Raw genomic sequence first — 26,536 nt, 5'->3', positions numbered from 1 at the left:
ACAGCCCGACTCTCCTAGCCATTCCAACTGTGTTTTCAGCTAGCGGTTCCCAGCAAGAGGCTCTGCTCTCACCAAACTGACATTCTCTCTTGTTTTTCCCCTAAGTATCTCAAATTTATTCCAAACTGCTGCTCTCCTGGACTGGAATTACCTGAATTAGTCTCCTTGAAAGTAAACTGAAGGTCCAGCTATGCCAAATTCAGCAACCTAATTAAGAGACCCTAACATATGGAGGGGTGTAGATACATAAAACTGGCAAACCTTTCAGCAGGGGTGTCCAACCTTCTGGCGTCTCTGTACCACACTGGAAGAGGGACAGTTGTCCCTGGGCCACACATTAAATACACTGCAACATGTAATCACAAAAATCCCATAATGTTTTAAGTAAATTCACAATTTTGGGTTGGGCTGCATTCACAGCCATCCTGGAATGCATGCAGCCCTCGAGCCGCAGGTTGGACACTCCTGCTTTACACACTGGTTTCCCTCTGAAGGTGATTAGCCGGTGATCCTGTGAGCTCTGTGCCTTATTCTCTTTGTTTTAATCTTTTAATTACTTTGTTGTTGTTCAATTACATTTGTCTGCATTTTCTCCCCACCACTCCCCCCCACCCCAGCCAAACCCACTTCCCTCCCTTGCTCCATACTCCCCTTGGGTCTTATCCATGTGTCCTTTATAGTAGTTCCTGAAAACCCTTCTCCCCTCTTTCCCCTCCCCACTCCCCTCTGGCCATTGTTAGATTGTTCTTAATTTAAATGTCTCTGGTTATATCTTGTTTGCATTTTTCTTTTGCTGAGTATGTTCCAGTTAAAGGTGAGATCATATGGTATTTGTCCCTCACCGTCTGGCTTATTTCACTTAGCATAACGTTCTCCAGTTCCATCCATGCTGTTGCAAAGGGTAGGAGCTCCTTCTTTTTCTCTCTGCTGCGTAGAATTCTCTTAATATACATCCTTATTGCTTCCTCAGTAAGGATAAGCAAATGTTATAAGCAGATGAAGAATTCCATAGGTGGACAGATAGAAAGTGGATGGATGGAATGATGAAAGATTACAGGCGAACAGATATGGTTCACTCATTTGACAAAACCAACCTAGCCCCAAATCAGAGGATCATTTAGAGCCATTTGAGATCACCAAGAAACATCAAGCTATAACCTAAGATGAAAATATACTTTGATCAAGGCCAACTCTCAATGTTTAACTGCTTCATTAAATATCTTCTAATGATGGTATTCTTAATGCTTAAAAAAAAAATCAGAGGCATTCTGACATTTGCTATTCTAATGACCTTCTTTCAGATGGCAATTACCAGGTTGTTTCAAAGTGGCCATAAATGAGATGGTAAGGAAGAGAAGCATACTCGCTGAATGTGTGAGTTCTGGGGCCAGATGTGTGGGTTCAAATCCTGGCTATGCTGCTTACTAGCTAAGTAACCTTGGGCAAATTCATTAACCACATATCTCAGTTTCCCTATCTGTACAAATGAGGGTGATGTTGATAATAAGGCAATGGTGAGACAGTGTCCTCACGTAGTAAACACTCCAACAATATTAGTTACCATTTTATATAATACAGCATAGGGAAAGAGCAAATTCCTTTGCTGCCTCTAGTCAGTTGCTTCCACCACAGATAAAAAAATAGCCTATGTAAAAAAATGTAATCCTAACACAAATAATTGAAATACATCTACGGGGTTATTACACTTGAAATGCAGTGGCACAAATGAAATCAATGTGAACATATTTGTAACTAGAATAAAAATAGATACAATCTTTGTAAAATGGAAGCACAAAGGAAGTACGCTGACAAAATCAAAATGATCATGAGTATTTCTTTATATGATGTGTGTCATGCCGACCAGATAATACTTCTTAATTAGCATATACACAAGACAAAATAATACAATGAGACTTTACTCAGGACTTCAGGGGAACTAGAAAACCTACACTTCATTCAAAATGCCTGCAAAAAAGCAACTAAAGCCAACTTCAAAAGGCTCAGAATTAGAGTCCAGAGAGTATCAGAGAGTGGAGGGCTCTGAGTGAAGCACTAAGTTGGAAGCAGAACAGCTTAAACAGCGTGTGTAATCGAATGCACACAACTACGAACTAGCACACGGCTCCACAACACCTGCTGGAAGTGAGAGGAGATCACACACACAAGCAGACAGTGTGAGGAAACCTCGCACCCTGCCCCAGCAGCACCCTTTCTAAAGGGAAGAAGGTGGTCAGAGCAGCGAGTGGCTTTGGACAAAGAGAGGGCTATGAGTTTATACCTGGACACAACTGGCCTCAGAAATTCACCTACTTTACATTTTGTTCCAAATGAAATCCCATAATATGTGCACAGGGGATTGTGCATCTGTGAGATCCCCCTACTTCAAGACCGATCCCCCCTTTTAACTGAAACAAATGTTTAAAGAGCATCTAAAGAGCTAAACACAGTGATAAGCATCATTCCTGTGCTAAACTCAAGAAGCTTACTTCACCAGAAAGCCAATTCTGAGTCTCAGTTTTCCCGTTAATAAAATGTGGCTCCCAGCTGCTACCCCAGCACCAAGTCTTGCTTCTCACTAAGCGGCAGCGGCTCCCTGTTCTGATTTTAGTGGCCGTGGACAACATGGGACTGAATGAAATCAGCAACCCTTTCCAGAGCTTCTGCTTTTAAGAGAAGTGGAAAAAACTGCCATAAATGTTTCTGCCTTTTCATTCATGTGTACTTATTAATAAAGGTTTAAAGTAATTTATTTTTAATATCAGGAGAGATCAGGGATTTCTAAGAGAAAAATGTGAGTATATAAATAAAAGGTGGAGCAATGGGAGGAGTCTAAATATAGTTCACATATTCAGGTGAGTAGAGAAAATGAAGAGAATTTGATGGGCCTCCCACTAAGTACAAACTACATTAAGAGTTTTTAAACATTGGAGTAGCCGAGTACCCAATAAACTTTACAGATGAAATACTCTAAAAGATGACATTTACTAGTCATTGTAGTCACTTTTCAGAAACTACTGCCTTTATCCATAATTTCTATTTAAGACCCAAAGTAGGCCTTTCCAAATAGCTGTTCCTGGCAAGAAAACACTAATTCTCTGCTTTTCTAAGTTTCCATCAGTACAACTAAAATCCTGAAACATCTTTGCAATCACTTTGCAAACATGTGTATGTTTGCCAAATAGCCTGCCCCATTCATTTTTGGTATGTTTCATTGGATTTGAATTGGGGATAATTAAATTTAAGAAACAAACCCCCAGAGCAAGAAGAAAGTTGTAGCCACTATACAGACTGCTCAGACTACTGTGTAAGAATCTCTATCATATCAATTTCATCGTGGATCTTCTGATTTTAATGTGATCCCTCAAAAACAAGGTTGTCTTATACATTTATATTTAAAAGTTCATAGTAAAAAGCCACACATCACTGGACCTTAAGAAATAGCACCTCTTGCATAAACCCAGATAGCCTCTAGCTGTTAACTGGTATATTATATAACACACAGAAGAAAAATTTCCTAAGGGGTTTCAACTTTACTATTGTTCAGTTGTGTCCAACCTAGTGAACACTGGATTTCCTTCTGAAATAACCCCCCACCCCAAGAATTCCTTAACAACTAGACTGTAAGATTTTGTGGTGTAAGTGGCTATAAATCTCAGTAATAATCACCTTTGGACTTGGTTTAGTTGACTGAATCGGGATCAAATAACTAATATCAAAACTGGCTTTGTAAATGTTAAAGCAAGACTGGGTTGAGCAATTGTCTGTGGTATAATGTAATTCACCATGTAACTCCCAAGGTTTACTTTTGCCATCATTATTTCTTCTTTTTTTTTATAAATACATAAGTAGATAAATTTATTTACATGAATAAAGACCCAATCGCCAAGCTTCTATAGTGAAGGCAGGGTTTGAACTCTGTTGAGGACCCTAAACACTATGAAGAAATTCTTTCATTTACTCCTAGGAATAAACATTTAATATTTGTAAAAAAAAAAACACTTGTAACTACATGAGGTAATGAATGTACAATACATGGACAACCCATCGAGAAACTAGATTTTTCAAGTTCAAGAAATATTTTGCTGGAAGGATCTGCACCTTTGCTCTACTTTAACTAACTACCGTGATAGACCAGGATGAGTTAATACGTACTGCTTCTTTTCCGACACCTCAAAAAACAGTAGCTCTCGCTTCACACCCCCCACAACTTTTCAGCTTTCACTCCCACTACAGGGCGTCTTTAAAACCTCTAATCTGTCTTTTATCTTTACTTTTTATTTATTTTCTTTCGATCGGTTTACATTAGTCTGTTTTAGTTTCAGGTGTACAGCACAGTGGTTAGACAATCACATACTTCAAAGTGTTCTCCGTGGTATTTCCAGTACACTCCTGACACCATACATAGGTAATATAATATTATTACTATATTTCCTATGCTGTACTTCACATCCCACCCTCAGTTTCTTAAAGTCCTTACCTTCATTTTCCGTATGACGCCTGAACACCATGTTCACTTGTGGAACTTACCTGGCCCCTTCAATTTCTTTCCAGCCTGGCTTTCTATCATAATTGACATACAGAATCCAAAATCCAGCCAGCCCTGGCTGGTGTGGCTCAGTGGATTGAGCGCTGGCCTGAGAACCAAAGGGTCGCCAGCTCCATTCCCAGTCAAAGCACATGCCTGGGTTGCCTGCAGGCCAGGCCCCCCACTAGGGGGCGCTCAAGAGGCAATCACGCATTGATATTTCTTTCTCCCTCCCTTCCCTTCTGTCTAAAATAAATAAATACAATCTTAAACAAACAAACAATCCAGTACCAGTCTCAGATACTGCTTTCCTCATTCCTGCATGAAGCAAGCTGAGAACAGTTTTGGTAAAACCACACTAATGTGAAGAATGATGCCATTACAAATCCCTCAGTGCCACTCCACAAAACCCCTCACTTGTCCCTGTTCATCTCATTGTCCATTTACCCTAAGTACTTGATTTCAAAGCTTCATGACTGTCATCCGGTCCCTTACCACGCTGTTTTCTACATGGGTGACCTTGATCCTATAAAATCAGGCTCATTTGGTGGGCATTTCTTCACACTTCCCTGGTGTGTGCACATCAGCTCTTTCCAATTTTAAAAGAGGGAATCTCTCATCCTGCTCAAGACCAATAAAGAGCCTCCATATATGTTCTTGATCTCCATCTTCCAATCTTTTTGCACCAATAATTATCCCATCTGTCCTGTATTGTCAACAACATAATCTCTACTCTCTATCTCCCAATGGTTTCTTAGTTGAAATGCTTAAGTCCTCATTTTTCTTAAATGCGCGCATGCACACACAGACACACTCTGGTTGATAAAGTACCCTCTTCCAGCCTTATCTCTCCTTCCCTAGACAGGCCCAATATAAAGTAAAGCCTCTTTAAGGCAGGGATTTTGGAAGAGTTTTTGTTTTATTTTGTTCACGGGCATACCACTAACTTACAGCAGGGCCTGGCACATGGTAGGTGCTCAATAAATAATTGTTTAATAAATGAGTAACCTCCTCAAAAGAATGCACTCACTATGTCTACTTCCTCACCTCCTTATCACTCTCAGCCCACTCTATAAGCTGGTTCCTGCCCTCACACTCCCACAGCTCTAACTTGCCGAACTGAATGCACAGTCCCCTACTTACCCTCTGTCTGGCATTGACACTATTAACCATCTTCCTTCTTGAAAGACTGTTTTGCCCTTTGCTTCCATGACATCCCACCTCCTCTAACTGCTCTAGACACTCCTTTTTGAGTCTTTCCCAAATCTGCTTGTCCTGCCACCAGACTAAATTACTAAGTGCTGGTGTTTCCCTAGATTCAGCCCTCAGCTGTCTGTCCTTCATTCTGTACGGTCTACCTAAAAAACATAATCCATACGCATGGCTTTAATGAGCATCTATATGCTGATGGCACTCTAGCCGCAGACTTCTCTTCTGAGCTGTACAAGCACAGGAAAACAATGACAACCGTTTACATTTGAGGGTTTACATACCAAAGCACAATTCTAAAATCTTAATGTTTATACTCACTTAGTCTCCACAATCAGCCCATCAGGAAGGTACTATTAGTTACAGGAGACCGTCCTACATGGCGTGGGAAATGCAGCCCAGCTCCCACTCGGAAAGGCCAGTGGAAAGTGAGATCTGGCACACAGGACCCACACCCATGGATAGGCTCTCCCATGGGGAATCAGGCCTGCGTTGTACTAGGGCACTTTGAGACCTGCTTTTTGCTAAAACTCCCTCACCCTGAATTGAGTCAGCAAACGTTTACTGCATATCTTTAAAGTAACTTCCTAAAATCCGAGCTAATCCTTCCAAGGACGAGTGCAACCAGTTCAACCACTTTTCCCTTTACATTTGCAAATATCCTTCTTTTTTGATGTAGTTAGCAACATCCTCTCCTTTGTTTTCTGTAAAAAGTAACCACCTAAAGCGAGCCTGTGCAAAGTAAATAAGGACCATCCTCAATGTAATGTGCCCAGAAAGGCAATAAAAGCCTGTCCAGGCAAGGGATGCAACCGGCCCTCTCTTTCACTGACAGAGCGGCCCCGCAGGATTTCTGTAGCCCGTGTGAATTTGTCTCATCTCATCCATAACGCCACGGACACTACGGGCCAGTGTCCGCATCACTTATTACTACCACACATAGATGAGAAAGTCATGGCACAAAAAGGAAAGCAACTTGCTCGAGGCCACAAAGTAAGTGGTAGAGCCGGTAAACAGGAATAACCTTTTTAAAACAACAGCTTTATTGACACAATTCACATACTATAGAATTCACTTAACGATGCCATAATTATTATGTTCCTGTTGCACAACCATTCCCACAATCTAACTTGATAACATGTTCAACACCCCAAAAAGAAACCCAGTACCTATAAGCAGTCACTGATACGGATACTTTCTAACTTTGATTTTTAGGTACATTCAAACAAGAAACAAATACAGTATATTCAGCCAGTCAAGACAAAACGAGTTCCTTCTTTTAAAGCGCACATTTATATTTCTACAGTACCAAAGTTTATTTTTTGCGTATTTAAAATGGGAATTTTCTATCAGGACTGGATTTACCTACACGGTACAAGACACCCAAACAGGAAAAGGCTACATATTCCTCCAACAGGGCAAATATTGCAGCCTTTATGTGTTACCAGAAGACAGACACTCAATCCTCACACGAACAGGAGAAAGAATATCTTTAGCAGACTGAATAAAGAATGACCTCTTCTTACATACGAAGTTTTACACACTATATGTGTCTTGTTACATGAAAAAATAAAACCAACTGTATAAAGTCTGTAGAGTATGAAAATGGCCATTATCCACAGCATATATGGCACAAATTGAAAAGAAACTGCTTAACAGAAGAAAATGTAAAAGGCTTTTTAAAAATAGAATTTCATTAGACTTTTAATGACTCTAATTAGAGAAAGTATTTGCACGCTGCTCCAGGTGGAGAGATGCAGTGAGAGCGAAACTGCACCGTGGACGCCAGCTTTCCTTGCCCAGTAACTGCAAAGCACTAATGAGTTATTTCCAATCCAATTTACTGTTTAAGGACTTGGGACAGACCAAGAAAGAAAAGGAAATAAAATAGACATGTAGGCTTTCAATGACATGAGAAAAAAACAACCAGAAGAAAAGCATCAGTATTCAATTTTATGAAACGGAATTCTTTCAGATGTTTGGTTTCTGCCTCTTTCCTCTCATAGATCTGCACCTAATTTGAGGTTCAAAATGTATTACTTCCAAACAAGTCACATTCAGATCCCACAGCAACTAATAATCTTGAAGTTATCATTGGCTTTAAAAGGCAGCTCTTTATTTCTATCTTGAGGAACATGAACTCAACTCCTGACTGTTCAATTCAGCAATCATTTATCAAGCACCTACCAAGCCCCAGACTCTATGTTGGGTTCTGGGGACTGGAGAGGAAGAAGACAAAATTCCTTTCCCTCTCAGTGAAGTGGGAGAGGAAATATACATCTAAATGAATTAGAATATAAGACTATGACAAATAATACAGCCTGGATGTAACAAGAATATTCTGTTTTTAGACCAAACATCCCAAATTTTTGTTCTAGGAAACATGGTGAGTCCAGCTCCAAAAGCCATGTGAGTCATGGGGGAGATTAGTTTCTAAAGCAATGGAGAGGGTAAAGGGTAAGTCTGAGAAACACAAAGGTATTCCTTCACTCACTAATTCATTAAGTACCTACTGTATGCCAGGCTCAAAAGCTATGAAGAAGGTCTCAGTTTAGTGAGCACAATCAACAAACACTGATATTGCATGCTAAGAAGTGGAGATAACAGTAATGACCACAATGGTTAACATCTATTGAAGATTTAGCATGTGCCATGTATCGTTCAAAGCACTTCCTATGTATCAACTCATTCACTCCTTATACCCACTCTGCGAAGTAGGTAACTATTCGTTTCCCCATTTTATGGATGAGGAAACTGAAGCACAAATAGATTATTTGACTTATCCTAGGTCAGGTGCCTAGGAAGGAACAGAGCCAAGATTTGCATGTGGACACTCAAACCTGCCTCCTTAACCCCAATACTACACTGTCTTAGGCAAATGCATAAATCGAGATTATGTAATCCCGTTAAATAATCCTCACAGCAAAGCTACAAAATAGGTTTTACCACCCTAATTTAGAGGGGAGAAAATTGAGGGACACAGACGATAACTAAAGCATTCAAAGTCTTCCAGTTAAGTAGCAGAGCCAGAATATAAACACAAATCTTCCATAAAGCTCTTTATATATTAGAAATGTCAGCTCTAAGCACGCTGAAAAAGTAAACCACAATGTACACAGTTCTTCCAGAGCTGCAGACACGTACTGAAAACAGAGTATTTAAAATGCCTGAGGCACATGGGACCTTGGGGAGTAACTGCCTCGGCATGTGTGTGTGCGTTAAACAGTTACCACAGAAACTGATAATTCCCAAGGACCAGCGATACGCGAGGCACTTGGATTTGTTTTGATAAGAACAGAAATCCCCTGCAACAGAAGACAACCAGGACGTAGGACTGACACGACCATTTTGTTGGTAATATAGTTGGAGCTGTTGTTATTACACTGCGTGCTACATAGCAACTTGTTCAGGGAGAATTCTGTTACCTGTGGACTTTGACTTCAAAGTAATTTTATCTATTAATTCTACCACTTAGAACACGTTTGTTTTCATTATTCCTGAGAGCCATATAAAATGCACTCATCGGCCGCACAGCAGCCCGGGTGGTACGCACTTACTAAGGAGCTTATTCAAATGTAAACAACAGATGACACATACAAATACTGCTGCAGAGTTAGAAGAGAAGCTAGAACAATTTTATTAACGGAAAATGCAGCATTTCCAAAAAATGCTGAAGCCATTAAAAAAAATCCCCTAAGGTATTTTTAAAGAAAATATAGCAATAAAAAGTTATTTTAGAATAACTGAAAACATGTAATCACGTTAAGGATTCTCTATACATCTAAAATAATTTTGTGGTTTATGAAACCACAGTGTATGTGTGATATGAATACTAAAGTATAGTTTGAGATATTAATTTTTAATTTGCTTGTTGAGTATATTTTCCAGTATATTTTTCAGAATTAACTTCTTACAACTAGAGCTACAAATTTCTCAACTTGAAGAAATCCAAGACTGTTTTTACTTTTTGCCAATTTTTGAAAAGTAGCAGATCCACTAGCCCAATCCCAGCCTGGAATCCTGTAACAGAATCAACATTCCTCAAAAGCTTAAGGGGCTTCTAACATCAGACACTGAGTGGCTCTCTGTTGCTTTACAATGCTGGACAATACATAAAATTCACACGTTTAAAGTTATAATTCAACGGTTTGTAATATGTTCAGAGTTGCGCAATCATCACCATGATTCAGTTGCAGAACATTTTATCCCCTGAGAAGGTGACTAACTGTTGGCGGTCACTCCTATCCCCCCTTTTCCTCCCCCTAATCCCCAATCATCACTAATTAACTTTCTACCTATTCTGAACCTTTTAAATAAATAAAGTAATATACTACGTGGTCTTGTATCTTCTATCACTTGGCATAGTCCTTTCAAGGTTCACCCACACTGTTGGTGTACCAGTACTTCATTCCTTTTTATAGTTGTACAAAATGCTCCACTCGGTGGATATACCACTTTTTGTGTATGTACGCATTCCTCAGTTGGTGCACATCTGAGTTGTTTGCCTATTATGAATGCTGCTATAAACATTTGTGGACAAGTTTTTTGCACAAATATGTGTTTTCATTTCTCCTGGGCATTTACCTAGGAGTAGAACTGCTGGGTAATAAGGTAATTCCATGACTAACTTTTTGAGGAACCAGCAAACGGTTTTCCACAATGCTTGCACCACTTTACATTCCCACTAACAAAGTATAAGTGCTCCAATTTCTCTACACCCACCCCAACACTTTTATTTTCCTGTTTTTTTAAAAAAATTGTCATCCAAATGGGTGTGAAGTGGTATCTCACTGTAGTTTTGATTAACATTTCCTGCACAATTAATTGTGTTGAGCACCTTTTCATGTGCTTATCGGCCAGTTGTACATCTTTGGAGACGTGTCTATTAAAATCCTTTGCCCATTTTTCAATTGGGTTGTCTTTTGACTACTGACCACACACTGTTTTGGAGTCTTCACTCTGCCGCTACCAATGGGACCTTGGACGAGTCTTTAATCTTTCTTTAATCAGCTGAGAACAATAATGGTACCTATCCACAGTGTGAGGATTAAATAAGATAATGTTGGTGATCATTAAATGGTAACTATTATTGTTCAAAATAATATTTACACACATTTTTACATATACAAGGGTGGGCAAAAGTAGGTTTATATTTACTGCAATAATTATACAATAAATAAATACAAGAGTATTTGAAAACTCTGTCTACTCAGAACTGTAAACCTACTTTTGCCCACTTCTGTATCTATTCAAGTGTGCGTGATGATAGTTTTCCTTCTTATTGTTCCAAAACTTCTGTTTACACTGGTTTTAGTTTAAAATTACGAACTACCAAATAGGAAAACTTTTGATAATGTCATTAATCCAATTTTTAAAAACAGCTGTGTGATACTACATAAGAGTAATAAAATGTAGAAGGATATTTGTTAACACCATTGTTTATAATAGTAAAACAATTGACTAAATAATTCAAATGTCCATCAGCAGGGGGCTGTTTAACAAGGCACTCCTGTGCAACTGTTAATACACGAGTAGCTCAAAATATACCAATATGAAATCATCTGTAACATACATTAAATGAAAAAGCAAATCAAAGACTATTATGCATGCTGATTCCTACTGTATAAAAGAGGTGTGTGTGTGTGTGTGTGTGTGTGCTCACATAGATATAAAAACAACCTGAAATTTAACAGTGGTTACCTCTGGAGTTTAGGGCTACGAATGAAGCAGGAATGTCAACTTTTTTACACTTTCTGGAGTTTAAGAATATTTAACCACATAAAATACTTTTCAATTAAAAAAAAAAAATCCTGAGTCCTGAACCGTTTGGCTCAGTAGGTTGGGTGTCATCCCACAAAATGAAGGTCTCCAGTGTGATTCCCAGTCAGGGCACATGCCAGGGTTGCAGGTTCGGTCCCCCGTCAGGGCACTTATGAAAGGCAACCAATCAATGTTTCTCTCCCTCTCTTTCTCCCTCCCTACTCCACTGCCTAAAAATAAATTAAAATCTTAAAAAATAAAATAAAATCCAGACTACTGATTGTCAATCAAGTTTTTCTCAATCATATCTATCCTAATTTACATAAAATGCCAGTGACAGACCATGAATGAAAAGAAATCACTCTTATTGATTTTAGGATTAGATAAAAATCGATCTAAATTTTAAGCTATTACCACGTACAGTTCAGTATTTTAAGATAATCCAAGGAATTAAAACACAGGAACACTATCTTTAAATATCTAAAAACTGATTTTGACCACAACAACTTTCAGAACAGCAGCATTTGAAATAACCTACACCAAGCTTACCTTTGATCAGATTCACCAAGATGTCAGGTAAAAATCCAATCTTATAACATTTCCTAGGAGCTACTAAATATGTTTTTTTTATTGTGATTTCCCTATAGCTCCCCTGTACTACTGTCTTCTGATATGCTCTAGAATAATTTTATGTAAAATAAATTTCGATTTTTGAGGAGTGTTCCATTGCACATATGTATGAACCACATCTTCTTTCTTAAATCATCTACTGAAGGGCACATAAACAACCGAAGTGTCTCCATCAGAAAAAAACCCTGTTATCTTTCATCCACTTTGAACTGCACTTCTGGTGAGTTAAAGGCCCTAGAATTTTTGACCCCAGAATATTTCATTGTCTTCCCTGCCAGTTCCTTAGCCTGACTTATCCCCACTATGCACCTGTCTGAATACTCCCAGACCACAGAATGTTACTGAAAAAAATATTGTAATGGAACTAAAAGCATCTTTGTTCTTACTAGATGATTTTATTGTTGAGGACCTAGAATGGGCTTTACGGGTTGTATTCTAAACTTACTCCCCTGTCCTGATACCCTGAAATCTGCTCTCTACACTTGGCAGATATTATGTATCGTAGGTGGAATAAAGATCAAGGACATCTGACTTGTTCCTGGTTATCTTTATTTCATCATACCTTTGTCTTTTTAACATACGCTTTCTTCCTGTCCACGCATGTCCGCTCCTCCTACCCATCTGGATGACTGTGGCTTCTTTAATTCCTTGGTTGTCAGACTTCCATACAGCTCGATTTTCTGACGATTCTAGGTGGTATTTGTTTTGTAGTGTAGTTGTAAGTTATGCTGTGTTTCTGAGAGGAGGTGAGCTGTTTACCTACGCCTCCATCTTAACCAGAAGCTAAGTTCAGAGATTTTAATTTTCGGGAGTCTCCCAGAAAGAGAAGAAAAAGGGAGTGGGTGAGGGAACTGTATCTTCGAGTGTTTGAAATGCAAGTAGAATACCCACGTAGCCACACAATTCAGTTTTCTAGGTATTAGTAACCTGTGAGCAATTCACTTTAAAAAATGATGGGAGGAAAAAGTAAAGCGGGGCTTCAGCTTTCATCATCATCACTTTTAGCATATGTTTTGCTTTGTCCAAAACATCCCAAAATATACAATCCCATTATTTAAAGTTACTGAGTATAATGGATTTTTAGTGTGATGCAGCAATTTGCATGAATTCATGTGACTGAAAATGTACTTATTTTCCAAAGAAACATCCAACTATAAAGCTTGTTTCTCCTTTCAGTGCAGTTTTCCTTTCTGCAAGTTGCCAAATATAAACCTAGTGCTGTCTAGTGGTGTGGACCTCAAGTTCTAAGAGATACAATCTCTCATTCTTTAAGGCAGGCTAAATTCTATTTAAAGTGTCCTTGACTTTATGTTTCAACGCGGAGTATATGTTTGTAAATCCTAGTTTGATTTGTAATATTTTTATCTAAAAAAATCAATAGCAAAGCTGGTGGCTATGGAGATTAATGGCATACTGTTAACATAAAAGTGGGTTGACTATCAGAGAGAGAGAAAGTAGAGTGCTGGCTCACAGGGATTAGGGGAAGGGGAGAATTGCAAGTTATTATTTAATGATTAAAGAGTTTCAGTGCTACAAGATGAAAAGGGTTCGGGAAATAGACGGTGGTGGCGCTTCACAAGGGTGGATGCACTTAATGCCACAGCATCATACACTTAAAAGTAGTTAAGAGTGTAAAGAGTATAAAGAGTAAAGAGTATAAAAGAGTAAAGAGTATAAAAAATAACAAAAAAATAAACTGCCTTGTTTCTGAAGCGTTTCTTTAGAAAGCAGATTGGCTCCAAAGGCAGTGCAGTTGCCTTTGTGCTTAGAGTGCCCACAAGGACTCTTGAACCAAGGATAACTATGATTCCACTTTCTTTTTTTCCCACTTCTCTTTTAATTTTTTTATTTATTAATTTTTAGATAAGGGAATGGAGGGAAGAGGAGAAGGGGGAGAGGGAGGGAGGGAGAGAGAGAGAAAGGGGCACATCTGTTTGGTGTTCCACTTATTTTTGTATTCACTGGTTGCTTTCTTGTATGTGCCCTACCAGGAGATGGAACCCGCAACCTTGGCCTTATTGGGACGATGGTGTAACTAAATGAGCTACCCGGCCAGGGCCTTGATTCCAATTTCCTGAACCTGAGACCCGCTAAGAACAGAAACAGAATGCGGATGGGAGTGGCTGGCCTGGGTAAACTTCCCGCTGCTCCTAATTAGTTCTGTGATTTGGACAAGTCATTTCAAACTCTCTGACCCTCAGTTTTACCTTCTCTGTAACATACAGAAAATAAACAGTACCTATATTCCCCAGGTTTTTCTGAGAATTTCCTGGGAAAATACCTGTTAGAGCACACATCACACTCAATAATCCTCAGCTATTACTAGCAACCACATAAATATACAAAGTTAATTTTCCCAAACCGAACAGAGATGCACATTTGTTCCCATTTCGGCAAAGGTGTAAGAGGACAAGTAGGTGTGTGTGGCTGTATGCCAACACTCAATGCTGATTGTAGGTGTTCTCTCAATGGCTGACCAATTATGGGGATATTTGGGCCCTATGGTGAATCCAGGCTTTCTCAAAGGATGCTTCTGAGAAGGTCTGCAAGAGAATCCCTGGAGAACTTGTTCAAAATACAGAGCTCTCTGCCCCAAGACCACTTTCATTACCCACTTGTTTACTCCCATTGTGGCAAAAGAAGATAAAACAAATATATTCTCAGAATATTACTGCACAAATTGTAGGCATTATAATACCTATTTCTGAGATCTACCTGGTTTATCATCTGGCTACTTAAGTCTTCTTGCTAGTGCTCTTCTCTTTAGCCAAGAAGAGAAAATCACCTTTGGCCCTGGCTTGTGTGGCTCAGTGGATTGAGCACCAGCCTGCAAACCAAAGGGTTGCTGGTTCTAGTCCCAGTCAGGGCACATGCCTGGGTTGCTGGCCAGGTCCCCAGTAGGGCAGCCTGAGAGAGGCAACCACACATTGCTGTTTCTCTCCCTCTCTCTCTGCTCTCTAAAAATAAATAAAATCTTTTTTTTTTTAAAAAGCACCTTTGAAGACCCTTCCTCTGGGTATGCAAGAGACCACCTGGAACACTATTAACCTGAACCTGATCTTCGGGGAGGTGTGAATTTTCTTCAGACACAAGACAAGGTTTGATAATGAAAAAGGAAAAATCACAAGATGTCCCTGAATTGGTTTTTTTTTTTTTGAGAAGTGCTTCTAGTTCATTTTTCCTGTCAAGTTGCACAGCAGCCTTATACATTTTACCTGACACGAAAACACAGTATTTCATCTGCAGTATCAGGAACTGACAAGAGTCAAACGGTTGACCATCAGCCACGAAATCCATCTACAGCTTAGAATGTAACAGAAAGCAGAGTAGTCTGGGAAAAGAAACAACATGCCCCCTCAAAAAAACTTACTAGAAAAGTTATTGATAAAGTATCAATTGAAAGAAAATGCCACAGTCACTTTTCTAACAAGTACAACAGCAACAGAAATGGCCCCCCCCCCAAATGTTTACATGTGAGTGATCCTAGAGAAAACCATTATCTTCAGAAGGACACTCCCAGCCACACTGTTTTTTCAAGTGCCCTTTCTAAACAAAACAGTACAGAAAGTGCAGTTCAAATTCCTAATACAACAAATTTATTTTACAAGAAATCTTAGTTGCGAGTGATAACCCATTTGCATCCTGAGCTTTGAAGCAGGGATAATAATATTGCCACCTCAGAGGATGTGTGAGAGTACTCTAGGAGATATGATATGTGTGTAAAGCAATTTAAACAGCACCTAGCATTGCTAAGGCGACTAAAACCATTAGCCACTGTTATTTGTGTTAGTTTTGAAAAACAGTTGCATGCAATACGGTTTTACACAACCAAACATTCTCGATGAACCTTGGTAATTTGCTGAAATGGAAAGCTGACTTTAAAAACCAAAATGCAGTAAGAGGGTTCTTTAAAACAGACAAGAAACACTAGCAGGTGAGCAACAAACGCCCTATCTATGCCATCGGCAGGACTCAGCGGTACCAGGGAGCAGGAGGCTCAAAGAAAAACCGCAATTTCTGCCCTGGAGAAGCTGACAGACCAGTAAGGGGAAAAAGACCAACTAACACTGCCACTGCCACTGGCACATGTGTGAGACCAGACACCATGCATCTGTGTTCCTCTCTGCCCACCTACCGACAACGATTTCCTAAATGGCTGTCATTCCATTGCTCCGGTCTCAGACCCAATTCCTCCAGAGTCCCTGGTCCGAGTTTCTGTAAGCCCCATAGTCTGCATGTGGAGCCAACTATTGGAGCATCCCTGTACTGGTGTTCTTCCACTTAATGTTTCTCTAATTGTTTATACTTGGATTTCCTTTTAGCACCTCAGAGGGAAGTTAAGATATAGCCATTAACATTAACAACCAATATAATTTTAAAAGACACAACTTATCACCTTGCCAGGCACAAGGCAAATGACCCTTAAGGCAGCAGCCATAAGCTAAATAATACATGTGGCCACGAAGAGATACGGCAATACAAGAGCAATCTCCTTATCTGTGGCTCACTGAGAGCCATTAACCAAACCACCACTCATTAGCCACAAGAAATACACACCTAATGTTAACTGGGCTAGAGAGCCCTGAACAGAAGCAGTTTGGGAAGGTGGAAAGAACTTAAAAAGTGACTAGAGCCCTAGAGTGACAATGGGTAACACACTTCCACAAATGAAACATGTTCCACAGATGTTTTGCAAAGATCCATTCTTTGCAACTGAGAACATACTTTTGCTCTGTTTTTTTAGATTTGAAGATTTTATGTATTTATTTATTTAGAGATAGGGTAATGGAAGAAGAAAGAGAGGGAGATATTCGAGAAATACATCAATCAGGTGCCTCTCACACGCCCCCAACTGGGGGCCTGGCCCGCAACCCAAGCATGTGCCCTGACCAGGAATTGAACTGGTGACCCTTTGGTTTGCAGGCCGGCACCCAATCCACTGAGCCACACCAGCCAGGGCTAGAACATACTTTCTTAACAAGAAATGACACAGAATGGTAAAGAGAGCGTGAGTTTTACATTTCTAGTCAGACTGCGTGACTTTGAACCCTAGTTCTCCTTTTAGGCTTTAGGACCTTATGTTGTTTAACTTCTCTAAGCTTCAGTGTCTTGATCTGTAAAATGAAAATATAGTGAGGAGTCAGTAAATAATACACAGGGGCTTAGCACAGTGTCTGGCACATAGTTGGTGCTCAATAATTAACAGTAAATTAAATACTGGAAATGTTATTGACAGAAAATAAATTAACTTAAAAGAACTGTGTAAAATAGAAAGGAATACTTAAGGAAAATAAGCAAGCTTGATCATATAATTGAGATATGATTCTGTGTCAACTGTGAAGAAAATCTGACACCTGGAGCTTTAAATATCTTTTACATTTATTCATTCAGCAAATCTTAATGAGCATCTACTAAGCATTAAGCAATCTGTTATGTACCAGAGACAACGACAGATGCTAATAAAAGAACATGGGTAAAATACTATAATGGGCACAGAGCACAGGGATGGGAGGAATTCATTCTATCCCAAGAATGTCTGGGGCGGGAGATCCAGGACAGCTTCACAACAGAACTGACATCTGAGTTGGGAACACAGCCAACTCCAGAAAGCAGAAGCAAGTGCCTGACGTATATGGCGAACACCTAGAGACATCTGAGGTATGCGGGAACCTGTGCATAATTCAGCATGGCCAGTCGCTGGGGTATTAGGGAGAGTAGTGGTCACAGAAAGGAGGCTGCAAAGGTACGCCTGAGGAAACCCGTGCGAGACTTTCTGCATTCCCTAGGCTTTAGCATAAAGGTAACCAGATATGGCAAGACTGATGGTTTTAAAGACGCCCTTGTGATAAAGAAATGCAAGGAAATAACTACTTTAAAAGTCAGAACAGTTATTTGGGAAGGAGGGAGGGTTTATGATTGGGACAGGCCCCTGAAGGGACTTAGGGGGTAGATGACAATGTTGTTTCTTGATCTGGATGTTTGCTTTGTAATATTGTAGTAAGCTACACATTTGATTGTTTGGTTTTTTTACATTCATGTGTCATTTCATAATTTTAAAACAGCTAAAAAATCCCTGGCTAGCGTGGCTCAGTGGATTGAGTGCCAGCCTGCAAACCAAAGGGTAATGGTTCGATTCCCAGTCAGGGCACATGCCTAGGTTGCAGGCCAAGTCCCCAGTAGGGGGCGCTCAAGAGGCAACCACAAACTATGTTTTCCTCTCTATCTCTCTCCCTTCCCCTCTCTAAAAATAAATAAATAAAATCTTTTTCAAAAAAGCTAAAAAAAGAAAAAAGGCACCATCTTGTAACACTGTACAGTCAGAAGGGGGAAGAGTAGGAACTATAAGAAAAGCAGTTACTGCCTCCAGACGTAAGTCGATGAGGGGCAGCCCCAGGACAAGGGCAGTGGGAATGAGGAAGAAATAAACCCATTTGAGAAACGTCTTGAGAGCTGTCAGGGGCACAGAGAAGATGCAGACAGTGAGTTCAGATTTGGACATACTGAGTATGAGAAACCTTTGGGACTTCAAATAATACTCCCCCCAACCTCTTTTTAATTTAGAGCTTTCCTTTGCCTTGGTACATATCAACTAGTAGTAATATTCTATTTCCTATGAGTGATGATTCAATTCATGTTTTTGGCTTTCAAAAGGGTGAGACAGGAGTAGCTCTTGATGTAATGTCAAGACGTGGGGGGGAATAGGAGGAAAATGGCTAAGAGAAGCGTGTAAACACACGTGAAAGAGAAGCTCTTTGGTGAAATTCATGACAGAAGTAAATGGACAGTCTCCCAAGTGAACTATTCCACTAAAATGTGAAAAAATGATACGGAAGGCAAAAGCTCTTCGGGTCCGAGAGTGTCCCAATATGATAAACAAAAACATCAAGGCAGGGAAATGCATCACGCACTCTTCTGCTTTTCACGTGTCTTTCTTAAATTAGGTATTGTAAGCTAACGAAAAACTGATAGAAATTGGAAGGTGAAAGAGATGGATCAATGAGAAAGGAAAAGTATTCCAGACCATGTTAGAGCACAGTGGAGGAGGAAGTGATTTTGCTCATGTACAAGCCAAAATGAACTGTCTTCGCTTGAGAGAAGAAACAGGTATCAGCAATTATGCATGTTAGATTAATTCTAGAATGGGCCATTGCAGCCCCCAAAAAGAGAGTCCCTTTCTGCTCTATCACAGAATAGGCACTCACCAAATAAACAACCAAATTTGGTAATACTTACCTAGAAATAAGATTTCACCCTCAGACCCCTGCTTGCTTCTAATGCATAATAATAAAAATAAAAGCTAGCTACCATTTATTGAATAAATACTTTATTCCAGGCACAGTCTAAGTCCTCAGCATAGACTACCTGATGAATCCTCACGGTAACCTTATTATACTTTCATTCATCCCCACGTTACCAATGAAGAAACTTTCATCCTTTCAAGTGGCAACTCTGGAAAAACAAGACATGAAAACGACTGCATAGCACGGACTTGGGCCTGAGAAAAAAGAGCCTGCCTCGCCCTGGTTGGTGTGGCTCAGTGGATTGAGCATGGGCTGCGAACCAAAGAATCCCCCGTTCAATTCCCGGTCAGGGCACATGCCTGGGTTGCAGGCCAGGTCCCCAGTAGGGGGTGTGCAAGAGGCAACCACACACTGATATTTCTCTCCCTCTCTTCCTCCTTCCCTTCCCCTCTCTCTAAAAATAAATAAATGAAATCTTTAAAAAAAAATGCCTGCCTCATACATGGTCCAACCCAAGTCACCAGGGGGTGACTATATTACAGAGAGATCAAGGGCTAAATCTCCAGTTGCTGAAAAGAATGATTCTGCCTTATCCTCAGTGTGTCTATCTCATCTGACAACATGTGGCAGTGGCAGGCGGTTGGCAGTGATTTGGGTTCCTGTCCAGCTCTCTGTTTCTTTCCATAAAAATATGACCAACATCTGGCAGAGTCAGCAAATGTCAAGATGAATGGGTCTTCCACTAATTCATACATTTATAATAAACTGGATTGTCAAAATTGGTCAGATTCCATTACAGAATTACAGTTCAGCTACACTTAATGCTGAACACACATGAGCCATTAGCTAGAACTTTGAAATCTCTCTGCTCTTTGGAAATTTCTATTCTGGTAGTAGTTGTATGAGATTTGATCTTTATCGCTTTTCCTGGCAGCAGTAAAATTCCATTTTCATGAACTCTGTTTCCTCTCAGGAAATACTCTAAACATTTTTCTCAACAAAGTTCTCAAATATGAATCATTTTCAATTGCCAGAAAGACACTCCTTCTCCCACTGTTTTGCATCATAGTAATTTCCCTAAAATGACAGTTTGGGGGCAAGACATGCTTACTTGAAAAAAAAAAAAAAAGATGGAGTATGATCTTCATTCTCCCCTCCCCGCTACAGCTTTGCTCAAGCAGTTCATTTGACCTCAACAATCTTCTCCCATCTATCTTCTCGTCCACGTCCCACCAACTCATTCATTCATTCAACAAATATTTCCTGAGCACTTACCTACTAGTGTTTCAGTCCTGTGACAGGTGGTAGGGGTTCAAGAAAGTGTATTAGGATTAACCAGGCAGAGAGTAGGGAATGATCATTGTATGCAGTGGGACCATCATGTAACGTGCTGAGAATTTCCTTCAAGGAAAAGTTTCCCAATAGAGCACAGGTGGCAAACACAAGGCCTGTGGGCCAAATCTGGGCCTCCACCTTGTTTCTACCCAGCAGCAGCGCCAAGCTCTGGCTTCACTGTTAAGGAGCAGTTACATGTATACAGTCCTAAATTACATCCAGCCCTTAGAAGGCAACCGTGAGGCTGATGTGGCCCCGGGTGAAAATGAGTTTCACAACCCTGCAATAGAGGATACATTTAAAGCTGACCTTTTCAAGAAAAGTAGGAGGACTTAAAGGAAAGAGGAAAGGCATTTATGCAAGCTTAGAGGAAAGCTAAACGCAAAGACCACAACTCAACTGCTGCCTCAGAAATTCATCCTAATGTCTGTACTGAAGCCATACTTCCAATGGACTGTACCTATCTGATCAACACCTGAGTACAGCAGGAACAGGACTGCACTGACTGCTGACTCTGGACTCCCCAAAGGCTTTTCTGAACGCTCCTTCAACTGCACCTCAGTCTGGAAAGCTTCTGCATAAACTACTACTATCTCCTTCCCTTTCCCTCCCTGTAAATATAAAGACTTGCAACATGGACTAATGATACACCTACCCTTCCAATCTCCCTTCCCCATTCTCTCTCACACAGGCAGTTTCTCTTAATAAAATCCTTGCCAGCCCTGGCTGGTGAGGCTCAGTGGATTGAGTGCCAGCCTGCGAACCAAGGGGTCACCAGTTCAATTCCCACTCAGGGCACATGCCTGGGTTGCGGGCCAGGTCCCCAGTAGGGAGCGTGCGAGAAGCAACCACACACTGATGTTTCTCTCCCTTTCTCCTTCCCTTTCCCTCCCTGTAAATATAAAGAAATGAAATCTTTTAAAAAACACTCAGAAGTTTAAGGATCAGCTGTTGACCATTCCTGCTTTAACAATAGGACTCTAGACAATCTAGAACAGTTAAGTTACAATTATGAAGGGCACAAGTTATTCCCAAAACATTAGTTTTTGAATAAGTATGAGGTTAATAAAGTATAGAGAGCCAGATAAGGCTCAAGGCCCAGAAGCGTATGCACAGAGCACTAGACAAAAGTCAGAACTGGGTTCTGGATACTGCTAAAACATCTGATGAACTTTGGGAAAAGATATCCCTAAGGTCTGGTTTCCCCCCCCCCCATCATAAAGAAGAAATAAAACCTTCTCTAATTTATTTAATGAGAATATGTGGTCAATGTGCTTTGAAAACAATAGAAGGTAAAATATTGTATTGCCACTTAAAAATTTAAGAGTAGATCTCAAGTTAAGGGTTCTCACCACACACACACACACACACACACACACTATAAGGGCAGGAAGAAGGTGATGGTATGTATATTACCCCGATTGTGGTAATGATTTCAAGGGTTCATACATATGTTCAAACCCATCAAACTGCATACATTACACGTGTAGTACTTTGTAAAAAAAATCACACCTCAATAAAGCTGCTTAAAAAAGACTAGTGATTGCTAATTGTGATTTGCAACAACATCAAGGGATGGTGTGATACCCCAAAATTCTCAAAATACAATTGATTTCCCTTTAGTTTCATCTGTCAAACAGCAAATTTAGTTGAGAGGGTACTGCTATGAAATCAAATAGTAGTCATAATCATTCCTGGAAGGCTATGCGTCACTGGAGCTGGAACTAACAGCCCTCCTGATGTCCCGCACACTAAAAGGTCATTTGATGATGGCCTGCTGTCCTTTCACTCAGCTTTCTCATTGCTATCCTCCAGACCTGACTGACAAAACACAGAAGCTCCTGGGACCTATGGTAGGCAGTTAGACAGTCACGAGTAGAGCAAGCACTATGGGCCAGGTACAGAAGGTCACCAGGGCGGAAAGCCCTGGGTACCTAGCAACGGGCAAAACTGGGAAAACAAGGACCTCACTCCCAGGGTAACCTTTCCTCCCCTAACATATCGCAGGTCATGCAGTTTAGACCCTGACCTTTCATATCATTGGTCATGCGTTTCAGACCCTCCCCTGACCTTTTCTCCCCTGGAATGTAGCTAGTCCTGTGAGTTAGATCCCTGTAGAGTTGGAATCAACAAGGAGGCCAGAGAATAGCCCTTGAGCATTAAGCCCACATCAAATACATCTAGGCCTCAGTTGTGTTTCAGCTTCAGGCCTAGAAATCAGCAAAACCATGGCTGACATTAGGACCAGCTGCAATGACTAATGAACAAACCTCTGTCCTGGTTCTGATCAATCAGTGGAGACCATGACCATGAAAGGACACACCTGGATAGCTGATGAATCTTCTTCTGGGATACTCTCCTGAGATCTCCAGAAAAATACCCTCAAGATGGAGGAGCCACGTGGCTCTCTATACATACAGCACTTCTGCGCCCTTCCCCTCCCACTTCCCCCAGGCACATTTTTCTTGTGTGTCTCTCTCCAAAGCTCTAAGAGCCCTTCATTTGCCTCTGTAACTTGTTTCCTGATCCCATTTCTTCTACCTCTGTGGCTTTCTAAACACACTTTCTCTTATAGTTTGTGTCTTGACTCTGAACTCTTTCTCAGCCTGAACTCAAGTGCCAAGTTTGCTCAACCAAGGCCCAGTCTGACTCCACGGGTCTAACACCTGCTGCCATTGCTGCCAACAGGCCCGACTTGTGATCACCAAAACTACCTTATTGAAAAAGGCAATCATTACCTGCAAACAGCCTCAAGTGGTTTGTGTCAGTTCGAGAATAGACTCACGATGACTTACAAGCTGTCAGATCAGATTGGCATGCACCAAGGAAATAAAGCTAGCTATCAATGGCTGGTTGCCCATGTAAAATGAAAATGGCATCTCCAGCTCTCTGTGCTAAGACAACCACTTCCAGACCCTCCCCCCTCCCCACACACACACACACACTTCTGAAACCCAAAGCATTTGGTAGTACTTTTTAAATCCTGCAAATCTACAAATTGATTTAGTAACTCGCTGTTGTTTTGACTTAGGAAGGAGATGGGTAAAAAGTAGAGGAAACTAAGTCCATTTTTACAAAAAGGAACTTGCTCTAGGCTATTTTGGCAAAAGAACTATCCACATTTCAGAAATCATGCTAAGTCACATTTCGCATTTTCTAAACCCAAATTAATTACTTCCAGTTATAATGTACACTGAGTAGTAGGAAATCAATAATGATGAGAATAATGGACAACACTATATTGAGCACCTTCTATGTACAAGGCACTTTACATATATTTTCTATATTCACAGTAACCCATGTTAATATTCTACATTTCAAATTAAAATAAAAATGAGTCTCAGGGAGACAAATGTGCCACAGATCAAGTAAATGGCAGAGGTGAGATCCAAACCAAGATATCTAAAAGCCCAGATTTTTAGATGGCAACCAAAGTTGGTGGAATATCATTCCCTTTCCTAATCCAATCAATCTCTTTCCTGCCCTCCTTGCCCCTGTCCCTCTCATACCCCGTCCCTTCTACACACAGGCATGCACTCATTTACAAAGAAAGGCAATACAGTGTAGTGGGTTGATAATGGGGTTTAATAAACAAACCCACCTGAAGTTCTGACCCTTTCATTTACTAGATGCAAAATGTCAGTGGTAAAAATTACTTATGGACCTCAATTTGTCATTATAGTTATTTAAATAAATGTACACTGTCTAGTACACGGACACTTGCTATATTTGTTGCCTTTTCCCTTGTTCTCTTTTGATAGCCTGAAGACCAAATGAAGATGAAGTAAAAATACCTGTATTTTATGATAAGCAAGGTCAGCAAATGGTTCTAGTGACCTATAAAACACATATGGTTAAGGAACTGTTAACAACTTCGTAGCATCTAACCACGATTTTCATCCACAAAATAAAGGACAATAATATATAATGGCCACACGGGATTTAGCCTATGAATGCAAGGTTGGTTCAGCATTCATAACTCAAACAATGCCATTCACAGTATCAACAGCCTAAGGAAGAAATTCCATATGATTATTTACTTAGATGCAGAAAAAGTATGACATTCATTCAACAGCCATTTAGGCTTTTTTAAAATACTCATTTAACTAGAAATAAAAGGGAATGTCCTCAGCCTAATAAATAGTATCTATGAAAAACCTACAGCTAACTCATACTTAATGGTGAAGGACTGAATGATTTTACCCTACTGTAAGGAACAAGGCAAGGAATTCACTCTTACCAGTTCTATACATCTAACCACATGGAAGTCCTAGTTAATGCAGTAAGGCATGGAAAATAAATACAGATAAAATTGGACAGGAGAAATAACTGTCTTTTTTTCCACAGAAAACATAATTATCTAAGCATAGAGTCCAAAAAGTATCTACAAGAAACTACTAGATGTAATAAGTAACTTCAGCAAGATTGGAAAATAGAATATCACTATACAAAAATCAAGTATAGTTTTATATATAGCAGTGAAAACCTGGGGACTGAATTTTTTATAAGCACCATTTACAATGGCACCAATAAATATTCAAGACACAGGGATCAATCTAACAAAGTACTGTAAGATTCATATGTTGAAAATTACTTTAAAAATTGATGAGAGAAATCAAAGAAGACGTAATTGAAGAGATAAATTGTGTTTAATGGATCAAAGGACTCAGCATCATCAATACTGTGATTCTTTCCAAAGTTAATCTATAGATTCAATTCAACCCCAAATAAAATCCAAACAAGTTGTTCAGAAATTTGCAAGATGATTCTAAAAGTTATAAAGAAAAACAAATAATCTAGGGTAACTAAAAACAATTTGGAAGAAGTTAGAGAACCAACTGATTTGAAGATTTACTATAAAGCTATGCTATTCCAGACAGTATGATATTGGCAAAAAGACAAACACATGGGTCAATGGAACAGAGAATAACAGAAATTGATGCACACACACACACACACGGTCAACTGATTTTTGTAAAAGATGTCGAGATAACTCAATAAAAAAAATAATCTTTTAGTGTTTCAACAAATGGTGTTGGAACAATAGAACATACCCTATATTTAAAAAATGAACCTTGACCTGGCTGGTGTGGCTCACTGGACTGAGTGCTGGCCTGTGAACCAAAAGGTCATCGGTTTGATTCCCAGTCAGGGCACGTGCCTGGATTGTGGGCCAGGTTCCCCTGTTGGGAGCATGAGACCCTCTCTTTTTAAGTAAATAAATAAAGTGTAAAAAAAGATAAACCTCCACCCAAACCTCTCTATATACAGGGTCCAGCACAAGTAACGCCCCCTTTTTATTACATAAAAACATTTTATTACAAAATCATAAGCATGTAATTCTGTAACATAACAATATCACACTCAAGCACACCATATGACATTTTAGGTGAAATGTTCAAATAGCTGTCCGTCTTGTGCAAGACATTCACGTACCCTCCCAACCACACTCAGTGATGTCACTTCTGCCGGACCCTGTATATACCACTTGGAATGAGCACTCTACATATATGCAACCCGGAATGGACCACAGACTGAAATGTAAGCCAGACCAAAAGCTATAAAACTTCTAAGAAAAAAAAATTTAAATCTTCATGATTTTAGGTCTGGTAATTATTTCTTTTTCTTAAAATTTTTGTTGTTGTTCAATTACAATTGTCCCCACTTTCCCCACACCCATTACTCTCCCCTGCCCTGCCCTGCCCGCCCACCGCCTCCCACATTCAATCCTCGCTGGCGTTGTCCTGTCCATCAGTCCTCTATACATGTTCCTTGACTTGACCCTTCCCTGGTAATTATTTGTTGTGCAGGGCAGAAAGAGCATGAACCATAAAAG

General features: G+C 39.9%; 1 protein-coding gene and 1 pseudogene across 8 annotated transcripts in view; one reads left to right on the top strand and one right to left on the bottom strand.

Annotated features, from left to right (window-relative positions):
* ATP11C (ATPase phospholipid transporting 11C) overlaps nucleotides 1–26,536 on the bottom strand; it is a 173,072-nt gene that overhangs the window by 123,541 nt on the left and 22,995 nt on the right. The gene's annotated exons all lie outside the window — the stretch shown is intronic.
* LOC112300144 (U6atac minor spliceosomal RNA) lies at nucleotides 24,497–24,599 on the top strand (annotated as a pseudogene).

This window comes from Desmodus rotundus, chromosome X (genome assembly GCF_022682495.2).
Source record: "Desmodus rotundus isolate HL8 chromosome X, HLdesRot8A.1, whole genome shotgun sequence".
Classification (NCBI taxonomy): Eukaryota; Metazoa; Chordata; class Mammalia; order Chiroptera; family Phyllostomidae; genus Desmodus; species Desmodus rotundus.
The sequence above is the reverse complement of the archived record's forward strand: the minus strand, read 5'-3'. Positions and strand labels throughout refer to the sequence as shown.